Genomic DNA, 12,076 nt, shown 5'->3' with positions numbered 1-12,076 from the left:
TTTCTCCTATTCCATAGGTTTCCTTTTTCTCACGTTGATCATTTCCTTGTTGTGCAGAAGATTTTTAGCTGGATGTAGGCTCCCTTGCTTGTTTTTCAGTTCTTGCTTGCACTTTTGGTATCATCTCCATCATTGCCTAGATTAGAAGTTGTTTCCCCATGTTTTCTTCTAGGATAATCATGCTTTTAGTCAATAAATGTTAAGTGAGTCATCTGGTATCAGTTCTGTCCTTGATGGGTCATTATGGTAAGTATGGAAAGGGGCACTGTTATCTGACTCACACTGCTCAAGGTCATCTAGGATTTAAAGAGATGCTGTCTGTAAGAATGTACTATAATCTGTGAAAGGTTAGGGCAACACCACACTGAAACTAAACTGTTTGCTTTGTTGAAAGGAAGATAGCTTGGCTCCAGGGTGCTGTTAATGGCTGCTGCTTTTTAACTTTATGTTCGTGACAGTTTTTCAATAGTAAATTAAATCGGTTACCAAACTCAAGATGCCCTCTACCCCTCCCCAGTCATTCCCTATCAGACCACTCCTTGGTTTCTCTTATCACACTTTTCACTCTGATGTTTCTTATTTATTCTTTTGCTGTATCTATCTCCCTGCATTGTAATGTAGCCACCACGCAAGGGGCAACCCTGTGGAACATACCAGTGACACACCCTCAGTTCCCGAAGCAGTCATGGTCACGCAAAGTTAGCACCTCATTTCCAATTACAGAATATCCAAACAGGTGCCAGAATATAGAAACTCAGATTTTCAGGGCACTAAGAAAATCTGAAAGAATGAGGTTCTTATTTCTATTTTCCAGTTAAAACTCAAAGAGAATTAGTAACTTGCTCATCTGGGAAACTACCCTATCTCTCTTCTCTTTCAGCATTATCAGAAGTTCTCGCCTTGGGTAGTATGTTAGTCTGTCAGGCCTGCCCTAAGGAAGAACCACAAACTCAGCCTCCTCAAAAACAAAACAAAAAAATTATTTTCTCAACATTCTGGAGGTCACAGGTCTAGGCCAATGTGTCAACAGGTTGATTTTTTTCTAGAGACTTCTCTCTAGTTCCTAGATGTGCCTCTTCTCCTTGTATCTTCACAAGGGTCTTCTCTCTGTAACTTTCTGTGTCCAAGGAAACCAGTCATAATGGATTAGAGCCCGCCCTGATGACCTCATTTTACCTTAATTACCTCTTCAAAGGCCATATCTCCAAATGCAGTGACATTCTGACATAGTGGGAGTTAAGGCTTTAATACATGAATGGGGGAACAATTTCATCCATAACAGGTGGTGATTTAAAATACTCTTTAAGAACTCTTTGATAGTCCTGGTCTGTCACCAATACACCTTACATGCTGATGTCTGATCATTTTGAAAGACTTTCTGAAAGCATGAGCATCCATGTCTCTTGTACCTATCATCTGAATATCCTGGGAAGATCTCCTTTTGAAAATGGAGCCAACTCTTCTTTCTTTTAAAAATGCTACTGATCACCTGCTTTATGCCAGACATTGTCCTGATTAAGGGTCCAAAAGAATGAATAAGACAGGAAGAGCACTTCTTTCAGGGAGTATCCAGTCTAGTAGAGGAAGCAGGCAAGTTCACAGAGAAGGACGATACAGGGTTTTCTCTGCTGCAATAAAAAGAAACTGATCCTCTATTGGAGCACAGAAGGGCAGCCAACATGGACTCATGGTGAGGTAAGCATTTCAAAAGAAAGTAATCCCTAAAGAGATCTGAAAGTTAAGTAGCCGGTAGGAAGGCAAGGGTAGAAAGGAATACGAACAGTGGACTGATTGGTCACCCCCCCCCCAAAATATATGGCCACTAGCAGCTCAGAATTTGTTCTTATTGAGGAGAAGAGTCTTTGTAGATATAATTAAGGTAAGCATCTCAAGATGAGATTATCCTCAATTAGGGTGGGCCTTAAAATCAATGACAAATGTCCTTGCAAGAGACAGAAAAGGGGGAAGTAGAGGCAACAGAAGGAAATCCCATGTGAAGTCTGTGCAGGGAGATTGGAGTGATTTGTCTACAAGCCAAGAACACCAAGAATTGCTGGCAGTCACCAGAGGCTACGAGAGAGGCAGGAATGGATTTTCCATAAAAGTCTACAGAGGGAACCAGCCCTGCCAATAGTTTGAGTTTAGACTTCTGGATTTCTAAACTAGGAGAAAAATATATTTCTGTTGCTTTAAGCAATATAATTTTATGACAACTTTCTACAGCAGCCCTAGGAAGCTAATACAATAAGCATTCTGGGTGGGGGATAGCATTGACAAGTCTGAGGGGGTAGAATCTTGTATGGAACTGTAAGTAGTCTGGAGTGACAGCACAGTGTGGCTCAGTGGCGAAAAGTGACCAGATCTTGATCAGAAAGGCACTTGGAATAAGTCGTTTTCACTTTGCGGGTTGTGGGGTGGTTCTCAATTTCCTTTTTGATAAGGTAAGATGGTTGGATTCAATATACTTTAAGAACTCTTCAAATTAAAGTAATAGCAAAAAGTCAAATAAATACAGTAAATTTAGGTTTGGGGGGTTTTGTTTTGTTTTGTTTTGCCTCCAGGAAGAGCATACCAAGAAGTCCAAAATAAGTTAAAATCTAAATTTTTACTAAGAAAATGAGACAATATCTGAGGCCTCTTGCCTTTCTTTCCTTTTCCATCTACCCACACTTTCCACTCCACCCAAATCTTCATTAAGACAAGCACTGGAATATAACAAGAGGAAGGGTAGGGGGCTGAACCAGCCCTCCCGGAATCAGATTTTCAGTTGTGCAGTGGCTCTTGAGAGAGCATGCATACTCCTCCGCTAGATTGCCAGGCCCTGGGGAAGAATAGCATACCATCACTGGCTTGAAGGAGCTCAGAGTCTAGTAGGGAAGACAGGCACAGAGAGAGAATTGCAACCAAAAGGCGTACACAGGGTGCCATGGAGTGACATAGAAGGGGCAGGAGCAATCCAAGAAAGCTTCCCAGTAGAGGGGTCCCCTGAAGCCTGCAGTAGCATGGTGACTTGCAGGAACATTCAAGCAAGTGCCTTTAACAAGAAGACACAGCCACAGTAGGAAGTGGGAGACAGAGAAAGAGAATGGTTTTTCATGACTTCACTTGGCTATTGAAGACTTTCTGACTTTCTGACAACTTCCACACCATTAATGAGGACACTCTTTGTTCCCAGGGACAGAAAACCAACTTGAATTAACTTATGCAAAAGGAGAGAGGTGCTTGTTTGTTTTTGTCTGATGTAACTGAGAAGGACAGACGTTGAACTGGAAAAACTAGAAGAATGGTTTCTCCATGAAGCCACTGGAAGCTTTCGGGATCAAATCTTCTCAAGAAAAGAAAGGGAGGGTTTTTTTTTGTTTTTTTTTTTTTGTTTTTTTCTTTCCTGGTTTCAGTTAGGGAAAAAATATATATATATAGTCAAGAACCCTGACAGGCTCAGCATAAGCTGTGTCATTGTGTTGAGGAGCATTTCCTCTGGAGTGTGTCCTGTTGTGGGGAGGAAAGGCCGGAGCTGGGAGAAAGGAGGAATGTCAGATAGCCACATAAAGGAGGGCAGTATAGACACGGACTCTGGCATGATTGTTGCGAGCTGGGAAACCATCTTGATTTGTGTCGCTGTCCTGCTCCTACTCCCGCCCACAGCCAGTGTCTCTCTCCTCCTTTCTGACAGTGTAGTCTGTGTCTAAAGGCTGTAAATCCTGGCTGTAATTTTGAACATGGACTTTGAGATTAGGCTTGACCATAGTTACTAATCTGGAATGCTAGGAGAATAATAACTTAGAGGTACACAAAACAATGTCAGCAGTCCACGTACATTTTAATACCTTGGGTCCTCACAAAAAGCCTACTGCAAAGTCCCAGGAACCTTACTGAAACACAACCCTAATGCGCATGGAAAGCTGCCTTTGTGGCCCACAATGAGTTAAGAGAAGACAACTAGAACTGGAGGTGAAGAATTGGGGGCGGTGGCGGGGAGGCAGGCAGGGACAAGGAAGAGAAGAGGAAACCACTATGGAAATGGAAACACCAGATCCCTATGAATAACTCTCTGCACCCCTCAGTAAGGTCCCACGAGCATACCTGTCTACTCTCCCTTTAAGACAGGACACTCAGTGATGCAGGCCGTGTTTGCAATTACAGAAGAATCTGTAGGTTCTGAGAAATCTCTTTGACCAAGGAAGTGATCATTGCCATCATTGCTGGCTCTGACAGTACCCCCACCTACACAGCAGGTAATCAGAGTCAGAGATGCCCTTTCTGGAGGGCAACACAAGGACACCCTGGCCTGCACTTGAGTTTAGACTGGGTTTGGGGAGTCAGATGGGCATATGTGGATATTTTTAAGCTACAAGACTCCCCATCACCGAGAGAGCCAAACACCTGAGCCTTTCTTCCAGTTTTCTGAAGGCACACGTCAGCATGCAGGTTTCAGTGAGGAGTATGTTCCCTTGGCCCTCAGCCCAGGCCCCTCTACGGCTGTGCCAGAGGTGGGGATGCGTGGGAGGACACAGCTCATTGTGGCGAACCTCAGCTCCCCGGCATGTCTGGCTCTGGCAACCACCAAAGGTTAAAATAATTTTAATAAAGTCTTAATGAACAGCTCAAAGCCTCAGAGTTATTCCTAGGTCAATGGAGTTTAAGGCAAAATTCTGGGATCTGTCCATCTTGGTACAGCCATTTACCGTCATGGTTCATGTCAACCACTCACCCATGAAACATTTCCAGAGCACTAAAATTAATATTAATAGTAAGTACAATCTTGCTCCCCATATGCCAAGAACTTTGCTGAGCACTCTGCCGACATCATCTTATTTAGTCCTCAAAGCAGTGCTGTGAGGATGTCATCATCCTGTTTTACAGAGGAGCAAACTAACCTTCCCCCATTGACCTACAGGGTAAAATGGCAGGGTGTGGACTTAAATCCAAGTCGCTCCAACTCCAAGCTTGTGTGTCTGGCCCCTTGTTAATTGTGAGGACTCCAAGATAAATTATATTTCTATCCTCAGATTGCTCACAGACTAATAGGATAGATCAATAAATAAATAATAAGAGTACAGTAGCATATGAACAATGTCCTAAGACGAACTTGGAGAGGCTGTGAACATATCGAGGAAGGGCAGTTACCCCAGTCTGGGGAATCAGAGGAGTTTTCCTGGTCAGGGGGTGATTCTTGGTAGGGTTTTAAGAAGAGTAAGTTGTTCCCACAAAAAAGAATGGACTGACCAAAGCATAAGGCATCAAGAATTTGGTGTAGTTAGGGAACTTCCAAGTAGTGTAGTGAATTTACATTAAGCAACAGGAAGCCACTGGAAGAGTTTATTGGGAGAGAGCTCAAAGCTCTCATTTGGAAGCTCGCTCTGGCAGCACTGTGGGCCATGGGTTGACAGTGAGCAAAGGGCTGAGGGTCCCATTAGGAGCCAGGGAGCAGTACACAGTCCATCTGGGCATCTGTGAGCACACGGCCTGCGTGAGAAATGATGCTTGTGGGCCAGTGTTTTGGTCAGAAGCTACCTGTTTTCCATCTGCTCGTTTGCACCTTTGAGGGTCTGACTGGTCAGTAGGTAGATCCCTTCGAAGTTATTCAGGCATGGAAGCTGAAAAAAAAGTAATAATAATAACCTATGGTGTGGTTTTTTTGTTGTTGCAGCTGATTGAAACCATATTTGACAGAGTGTAAGGAGGGAAAATACCCCTTTATTTGAAGGCAGTGTGTCAGAAGGGAGGTGAGAGATTGGGTGCCCTTGTCTATACCCGTGTCCGGTGCCGATCCAGAATCCGGCCTGCTGCAATTCTCCATGGTGCTGGAAAGATAAGGACATATCCTTGGGAATCATGGGACGTCTCTCCCCAAAGCCATCCCTACCTCTGGTGGGACAGTTAAGCTCCCTGCATCTTCCCATGAGCTGAGCCCTGGGCTTTCCCCCACAATTCCATGACTGCAGTGGTGCCACATGCTACTTTGCCTCTGTTAGGGGAACAAGTAAAGCAAATCATTGTGATTGGTTTATAAGGATAGAAAGGTTAAAGGAACCATACATATATTTAGTACCTAGTTGGACAAAGACTTGAGGCAAACGACATAGCAGTGCACAGCTCTGGGAGCTGTTGGAGGAGGTAGTACAGATGACTGGAGACACGGAACTCAAAGATATATGGAGAGACGTGAGCAGGCACTCCCCGTCTGCAGGGGGGACTTCATGTACATTGATTCTCTTAGTCCTTGTAGTGTGCTTGTGAGTGAGTATTATATGGTATTATTTGTGCCTTTTGTGGGGGCCGAAACTGACATGCACGGGCATTAAATTATTAGTCCCCCAAGTAAGGTAGCTATTAAATGACACAGGTGAGTTTAGAACTCAGGTCTTTCAGACTCCCCGCATCTTATTCTTGAACTTACCACATCATAAACAGGGAATCTGTATTTTTGAGGTTGGCTAATGAGTTATAGATCAACTGCCAAGTCAGATTTCAGAACTTTAACATTCATTCTACTTAGGAAACCAGGATTGAGTCCTTGCTCTGTGTTCAGCGAAATAAAATAGAAATGTCATTGAGGAATCATGGCAAGAGGGGAGTAAAAAAAAATCATCCTTCTCAAAGGCTCTTTATTGCCGAACAATGAAAAACAGCCTGGAAATCACCAGTCTCATCGTCTGGAAGAGGAAGTGTGATTCAGGGGGGGAGAATATCATATTGGCCTGAGCTGATGTCGAATCACTTCCCATTTTCAGGCTGGGTGATCTTGATCATGCTATGTATCTGTTTTTCCTCTCTCTCAGCTCAGTGATTTCATCTGTAAATGGAGATCATGTTTCCGGCCTCATGATTTGGCAACTAGAATTAAATGAGATAGTTTTGTAAAGAAGAAATGCTTGGTACAGGGCCTGGCATATAGCAGCTAGTCAGTAAATTCCTGGTGTCTTTCAATTGTCCCTGACAGGAGTAGGTGATGTGATGATTGTATTGTCACAATGACTGTTATCCCTATATCCAGGGCTACTCTTGTTGCTGCTTCAGAAGTCTTTTGCTTGTAGTAAAGAAATTTCCTGATTACCTCTAATGGAAGCTGAATGGCTAGCTCTTTCTTTGATTCTCCCCTCCCCCACACTCATTTGGCTTTTTTCCATGGAAACAGAAGGAGACCGTCGGAGAAGAAATACACACACACAACACACACAAACGTGCATGTGCATGCGCACACACACACACACACACACACACACTTGACAGGCAAAATGGTAGAATGCATCTGCCAGAAATCTACAACTTTACTCCAGGGGCAAACATGTGACTTTACTTTCCCCTACCAGGGTGGACTTGTGCTGTCACAGCAAAAATTGATCTTCTGTTTGTGGAATATTATCCACAGTTCCCTCTCCTCTGTACTGGGAAAAATTCAAGTCCAAATCCTTGCTCACAGATTCTGCCAGAGGTTTCCTGCTTCCTGCTTTTATATCCGCTGATTTCGTTTCTCCACAAGTATTTACTGAGCACTTACTATGTATCAGGCATGGGGTTAGCCACGAAGAATGTCACTGAGAAGACGCAGGCACAACCTCTGCCTTCATGAGCCTTATAGTCTGGTGTGGGGAGGAGAAGATTAACATGGGTCCAGTACTCATATGGAAATAGGACTATAGGGGGCATCTGGGGGGCTCAGTCAGTTAAGCGTCTGCCTTTGGCTCAGGTCGTGATCCCAGAGTCCTGGGATCGAGCCCTGCGTTGTGTTCCCTGCTGCTCAACGGGAAACCTGCTTCTCCCTCTCCTCCTCATTCATGGTTTCTCTCACTATATCTGTCACTATCTCTCTGTCTCTCTCTCTCACATATAAATAAATACTATCTTTAAAAAAGAAAAAAAGAAAGAAAATGGGACTAGAGCTGGGGATGAGAAAGACACGTAGGTCTTGAGTCAGTAATGGGAGAGAGGAAAATGTCTCAACCACAGGAAAATCCTCTGCTCTTTGCCCCATTGTAAAAAATGCTATATGGCCGAGAAGATAAAAGATTGACAAACTAAGGAGAGGGGCTCTGGACTAGAAGGGACTTCAGGCTTTGATGTTGGCCTTGGGGCCCAAGCCCTATGTTGTTATCTATGGCTGAACTCAGTCTTTCTGAACCTCAGGTTTCTGATCTGGTCAATGGGAAGAATCCTGCTTTCTCTGTCAGCATAACTTCCACCCCTCTGCTCCATGGTTAATTCTCTTACACCTATAAGGTTTCCTTGTTTTGTTTTGTTTTTTTAAGATTTATTTATTTATTTGAGAGAGAGAGAATTGGGGGAAGGGCAGAAGGAGAGAGAGAGAGAATCCCAAGCAGACTCCCTGCTGAGAGCAGAGCCCAATGCGGGGCTCCACCTCACAACCCTGAGATCATGACCTGAGGTAAAACCAAGAGTGAGACGCTCAATGGACTGAGCCACCTAGGTGGGCCCTGTAAGGTGTAAGTTTAAATACTTCTTTTTCGGGAAAGTTTGCTTTGACCCTCCCAGACTCGGCTGGACCACTTTAACCTCAAAAGCACCATGACCTTTTTCCTTCCCCATTTACCTCAAATACAGTTTTATGTAGAGAACAGTTTAGTGTCCGTGGTACTCAACTTTATGTTGGGGACCTTGAGGACCAGGGACTGGGCCTGCTTTAGTTATCATTTGTACTCCCAGGTTTGGGTATACGGTTGGGCCTCAATAAATTTAAGTTTGGAATGAAGTAGAATAAAGCCCCTAACCCATGTCTGGCATAGAACAGGCCTTTGGTAAATGGAGCTTATAGTTATATATTCTTTGATGTCAGTGGTAGAGAATAATTTTCCATAATGAAAATCACTGTTAATAATAACTAAGTGTAACCCCAAATTAGGTTTATAAGGATGGTTCCCATATTCCCTTGCCATTTCCAACTTTTCTGCCACTGTCACCTTCTCAGAAGCAAATACTACCTGAACTTGTACCATTTTTACTGTGCTGTCCCCTCTTTCACTGGCCTTGCACCGCTGAATGGACCCTGAGACCCCTGAATGCAGAGGGTGCCCTGTTTGTTCCCATGCCCCGAGCACCTGACTCAGTAGCCTTGTGGGATGGAGTCTGAGTTACCCAAACTCACTGTCAGAAGCTGTTATAACCCTGGCCCGGGCTAGCACTTACACTTTCCAAGATACTCATACCCACCCTTTTACCTCACCTTCATACTGTACACATTGTGTTGGTAAAAGAACTGAGCTTCATCAATGAAGGCAGAGTGACTGTACACAAATCCCACTGCCATTGATTTAAATCAGGGATCTCAAATGAGATGGCTTTGGAAGTCCGGCAGGTAACTGAGAGGAACACGGTGTCCTGGGAGGGACTGGGGGACACACATTGGAAGAAATGCATTTCCCACTAATTGCTGGCAAGGCAACATTGCCAGATGCTCCATTTAAAAAAAAAAAAACAGCAAGGAGAAACCTGGATTTTTCTATGAATCTCACCACTATTCAGTGTTGGCGTTCAACCCAGATTCTTTTAAAACACATTGTAGTCCAAACAAAACAGAGCCACGGGTCAGATTCAGCCTGTGGACCACCAATTTACAAGCCATGATTTCAACTTTAGAATCTTCAAAACTGTTTACACTGCCCTTCCGAACGGGGAGAATCTCAGAACCTTGGATCTTGAGAGTGGCTTCTAGGTACAGTTTACTGACGAGCAGAATGAGAATGGAATGTCGTGGGCATTTTAATGTCCTGACTTGGCAAAATTAAAAACATGCCACACTCCACTCTTACTTTTCTTAAATTGTGTTAGTGCATGAAATCTGGAAGTCTGGAAATGAGTGGTTTAGCACAACCCCTACACTTTATGGGGAAAAAAAGGGGGAGGGGGGCAAAAATCCCATGGCCATTAACCTTATGAGCCCAAACGTCAAGGTCAGGAGTGTTGGTCTTCTGTGTGAGACATTTCTAAACATGTTCGAGGCGGTCTCTGCTGCCTGCCTCTGACAGAAAAACTGTCACCTCCTTAGGGGCAGGAATCCTTTGCTGCTTGCCCAGTGTTTTCACACAGTAGGTGTTTTCTCAGTGCCCCTAGCACACATTTCTTCCCGTCTATGAAGCCCTGCTTCCGTGATCAAAATTTTACTGAAAAACTCACATCGTCCACACAGATTCTCAAATCCTCCGGTCAGTTAAAATTGTTTCTCTACCCTGAGCTCCTACAAAGTATTTTTGCCTCTTTATTATAAGCGCAGCCTTGTGCTAGAGGTACCGTTGATCTGTCTGTTCCCACAGAAAGATGGTGAGCCAGTGGAGGACAGCAGTCACATCGTACTCCGTTCTTACATCCCTCCCACTTCAACAAGATCAGAGCCCTGTCCGGGGAAGGGACTTAAAATATCTACTGACGTACGTTCCTTGCAGTGGCCTGGCGTAGTGCAGGCACACAGTGGGTGCTTAATAAGGTCTTTTGGGGACATCTGGGTGGCACAGTCGTTAAGCATCTGACTCTTGGTTTTGGCTCAGGTCATGATCTCAGGGTCCTAAGATTGAGCTGGGCATCTAGCTCCCTGCTCAGCATGGAGTCTGCTTGAGATTCTCACCCTCTCCCTCTGTGCCTCCTGCTCCTGCTCTCTCTCTTTCTCCCTCTCTCTCTCTCTTTCAATCTTAAATAAATAAGAAGTAAATCTTTAAACATATAGATAAGGCCTTTTTTTTTTTTAAGATTTTATTTATTTTTTTGACAGAGAGAGATCACAAGTAGGCAGAGAGAGAGGAGGAAGCAGGCTCCCTGCTGAGCAGAGAACCTGATGTGGGGCTCGATCCCAGGACCCTGGGATCATGACCTGAGCCGAAAGCAGAGGTCTTAACCCACTGAGCCACCCAGGCGCCCCTAGATAAGGCCTTTTGATTGCTCTTCTCTTTTAGAAGCTACCACAGTGCTCGGAACATGATAGATACTCAGTATAATTTTTTCAATGTACGAATGGGAAAAGACCCATCAGGCTAAACACAGATGTCTTTTGTGAGAAACTTCAGGGAGTTCCCAGAGACTTCGAATTCAGTGCAAATACCCTCATTGTCAGGTTTGAAGGGGGAGTTTGCTACTGCTAGGCAGTCTCTTGAGAGTTGCTGGAGACGAGCCTGGGACTTGGATGAGGCAATGAAGAGGTCTGAGGTAGAAACTGAAGAAAGCATCCATTCAGGGGGCTGTGCAAGCCCCAGTGGGGTCCCTGTGGTAACAGAGTGAGGCCTCACTTGCCTTGAACTCCCTACTCCCAGCCTCAGTCCGAGGTAAATCACTGGCCTCGGTGTCAGTCAGCAAAGATGATCAAAACAAAGGACTGCAGACGGCATAGCTTGAGCAATATTCTCACGATTCTGGAGGCTTGAAGTCCAAGTCCAAGACCACGGTGTCTGCAAGTTTCGTTTCTCCTGAGGCCTCTCTCCTTGTTTGTAGGTGGTTGTCTCCTTGCCACGTCTGGACACAGTTGTATGTCAGTGTGTTTTCTGTGTTCTAACCTTTTTGTATAAGGACGCCAGTCATATAGGATCTGGGTTACCATGTCACCTCCCTCTAAAGACTGTCACATTCTGAGATCCTAGGGGTGAGGACTTCAACCCATGGACTGGCATAGGGCACAGCTCAGCCCATTACAGCCCTCCAGGTGCCACAGTTAACAACTTGTTTGATTCTTGGAGATATTCTACCTTGGGAAAGCGGCAATTATAATAAAACCACTCACACTGTCCATAAAACAAAACAAAACAAAAACATACCAGTGTGTGGATTTTCATGCAACTAAACAGTTCTTACTCCTGCAAGAGATAGCAAAATCCTTTCTTGCTCTCATCCATCCTGTACTACAGCAGCACCCTTTCTAACATCCATCCCCTACCTACAGCATCAGGCAAAGAAAATTTACTATGGACTAGACATCTTTGGTGATGATATATGATTTGTTTGTGTGTATAAGATGAACAGAGAGGGAAAGAAAAGAAAAGACCCACAATCATTTATGTTGCCCATAAAGTATGGCTACAGACAGGACCTAGGTTTAAGTGCTCATAAATTCTTATAAAAATGATTTAAATTATTACAA

Source organism: Mustela nigripes, chromosome 9 (assembly GCF_022355385.1).
Source record: "Mustela nigripes isolate SB6536 chromosome 9, MUSNIG.SB6536, whole genome shotgun sequence".
Classification (NCBI taxonomy): Eukaryota; Metazoa; Chordata; class Mammalia; order Carnivora; family Mustelidae; genus Mustela; species Mustela nigripes.
The sequence above is the reverse complement of the archived record's forward strand: the minus strand, read 5'-3'. Positions refer to the sequence as shown.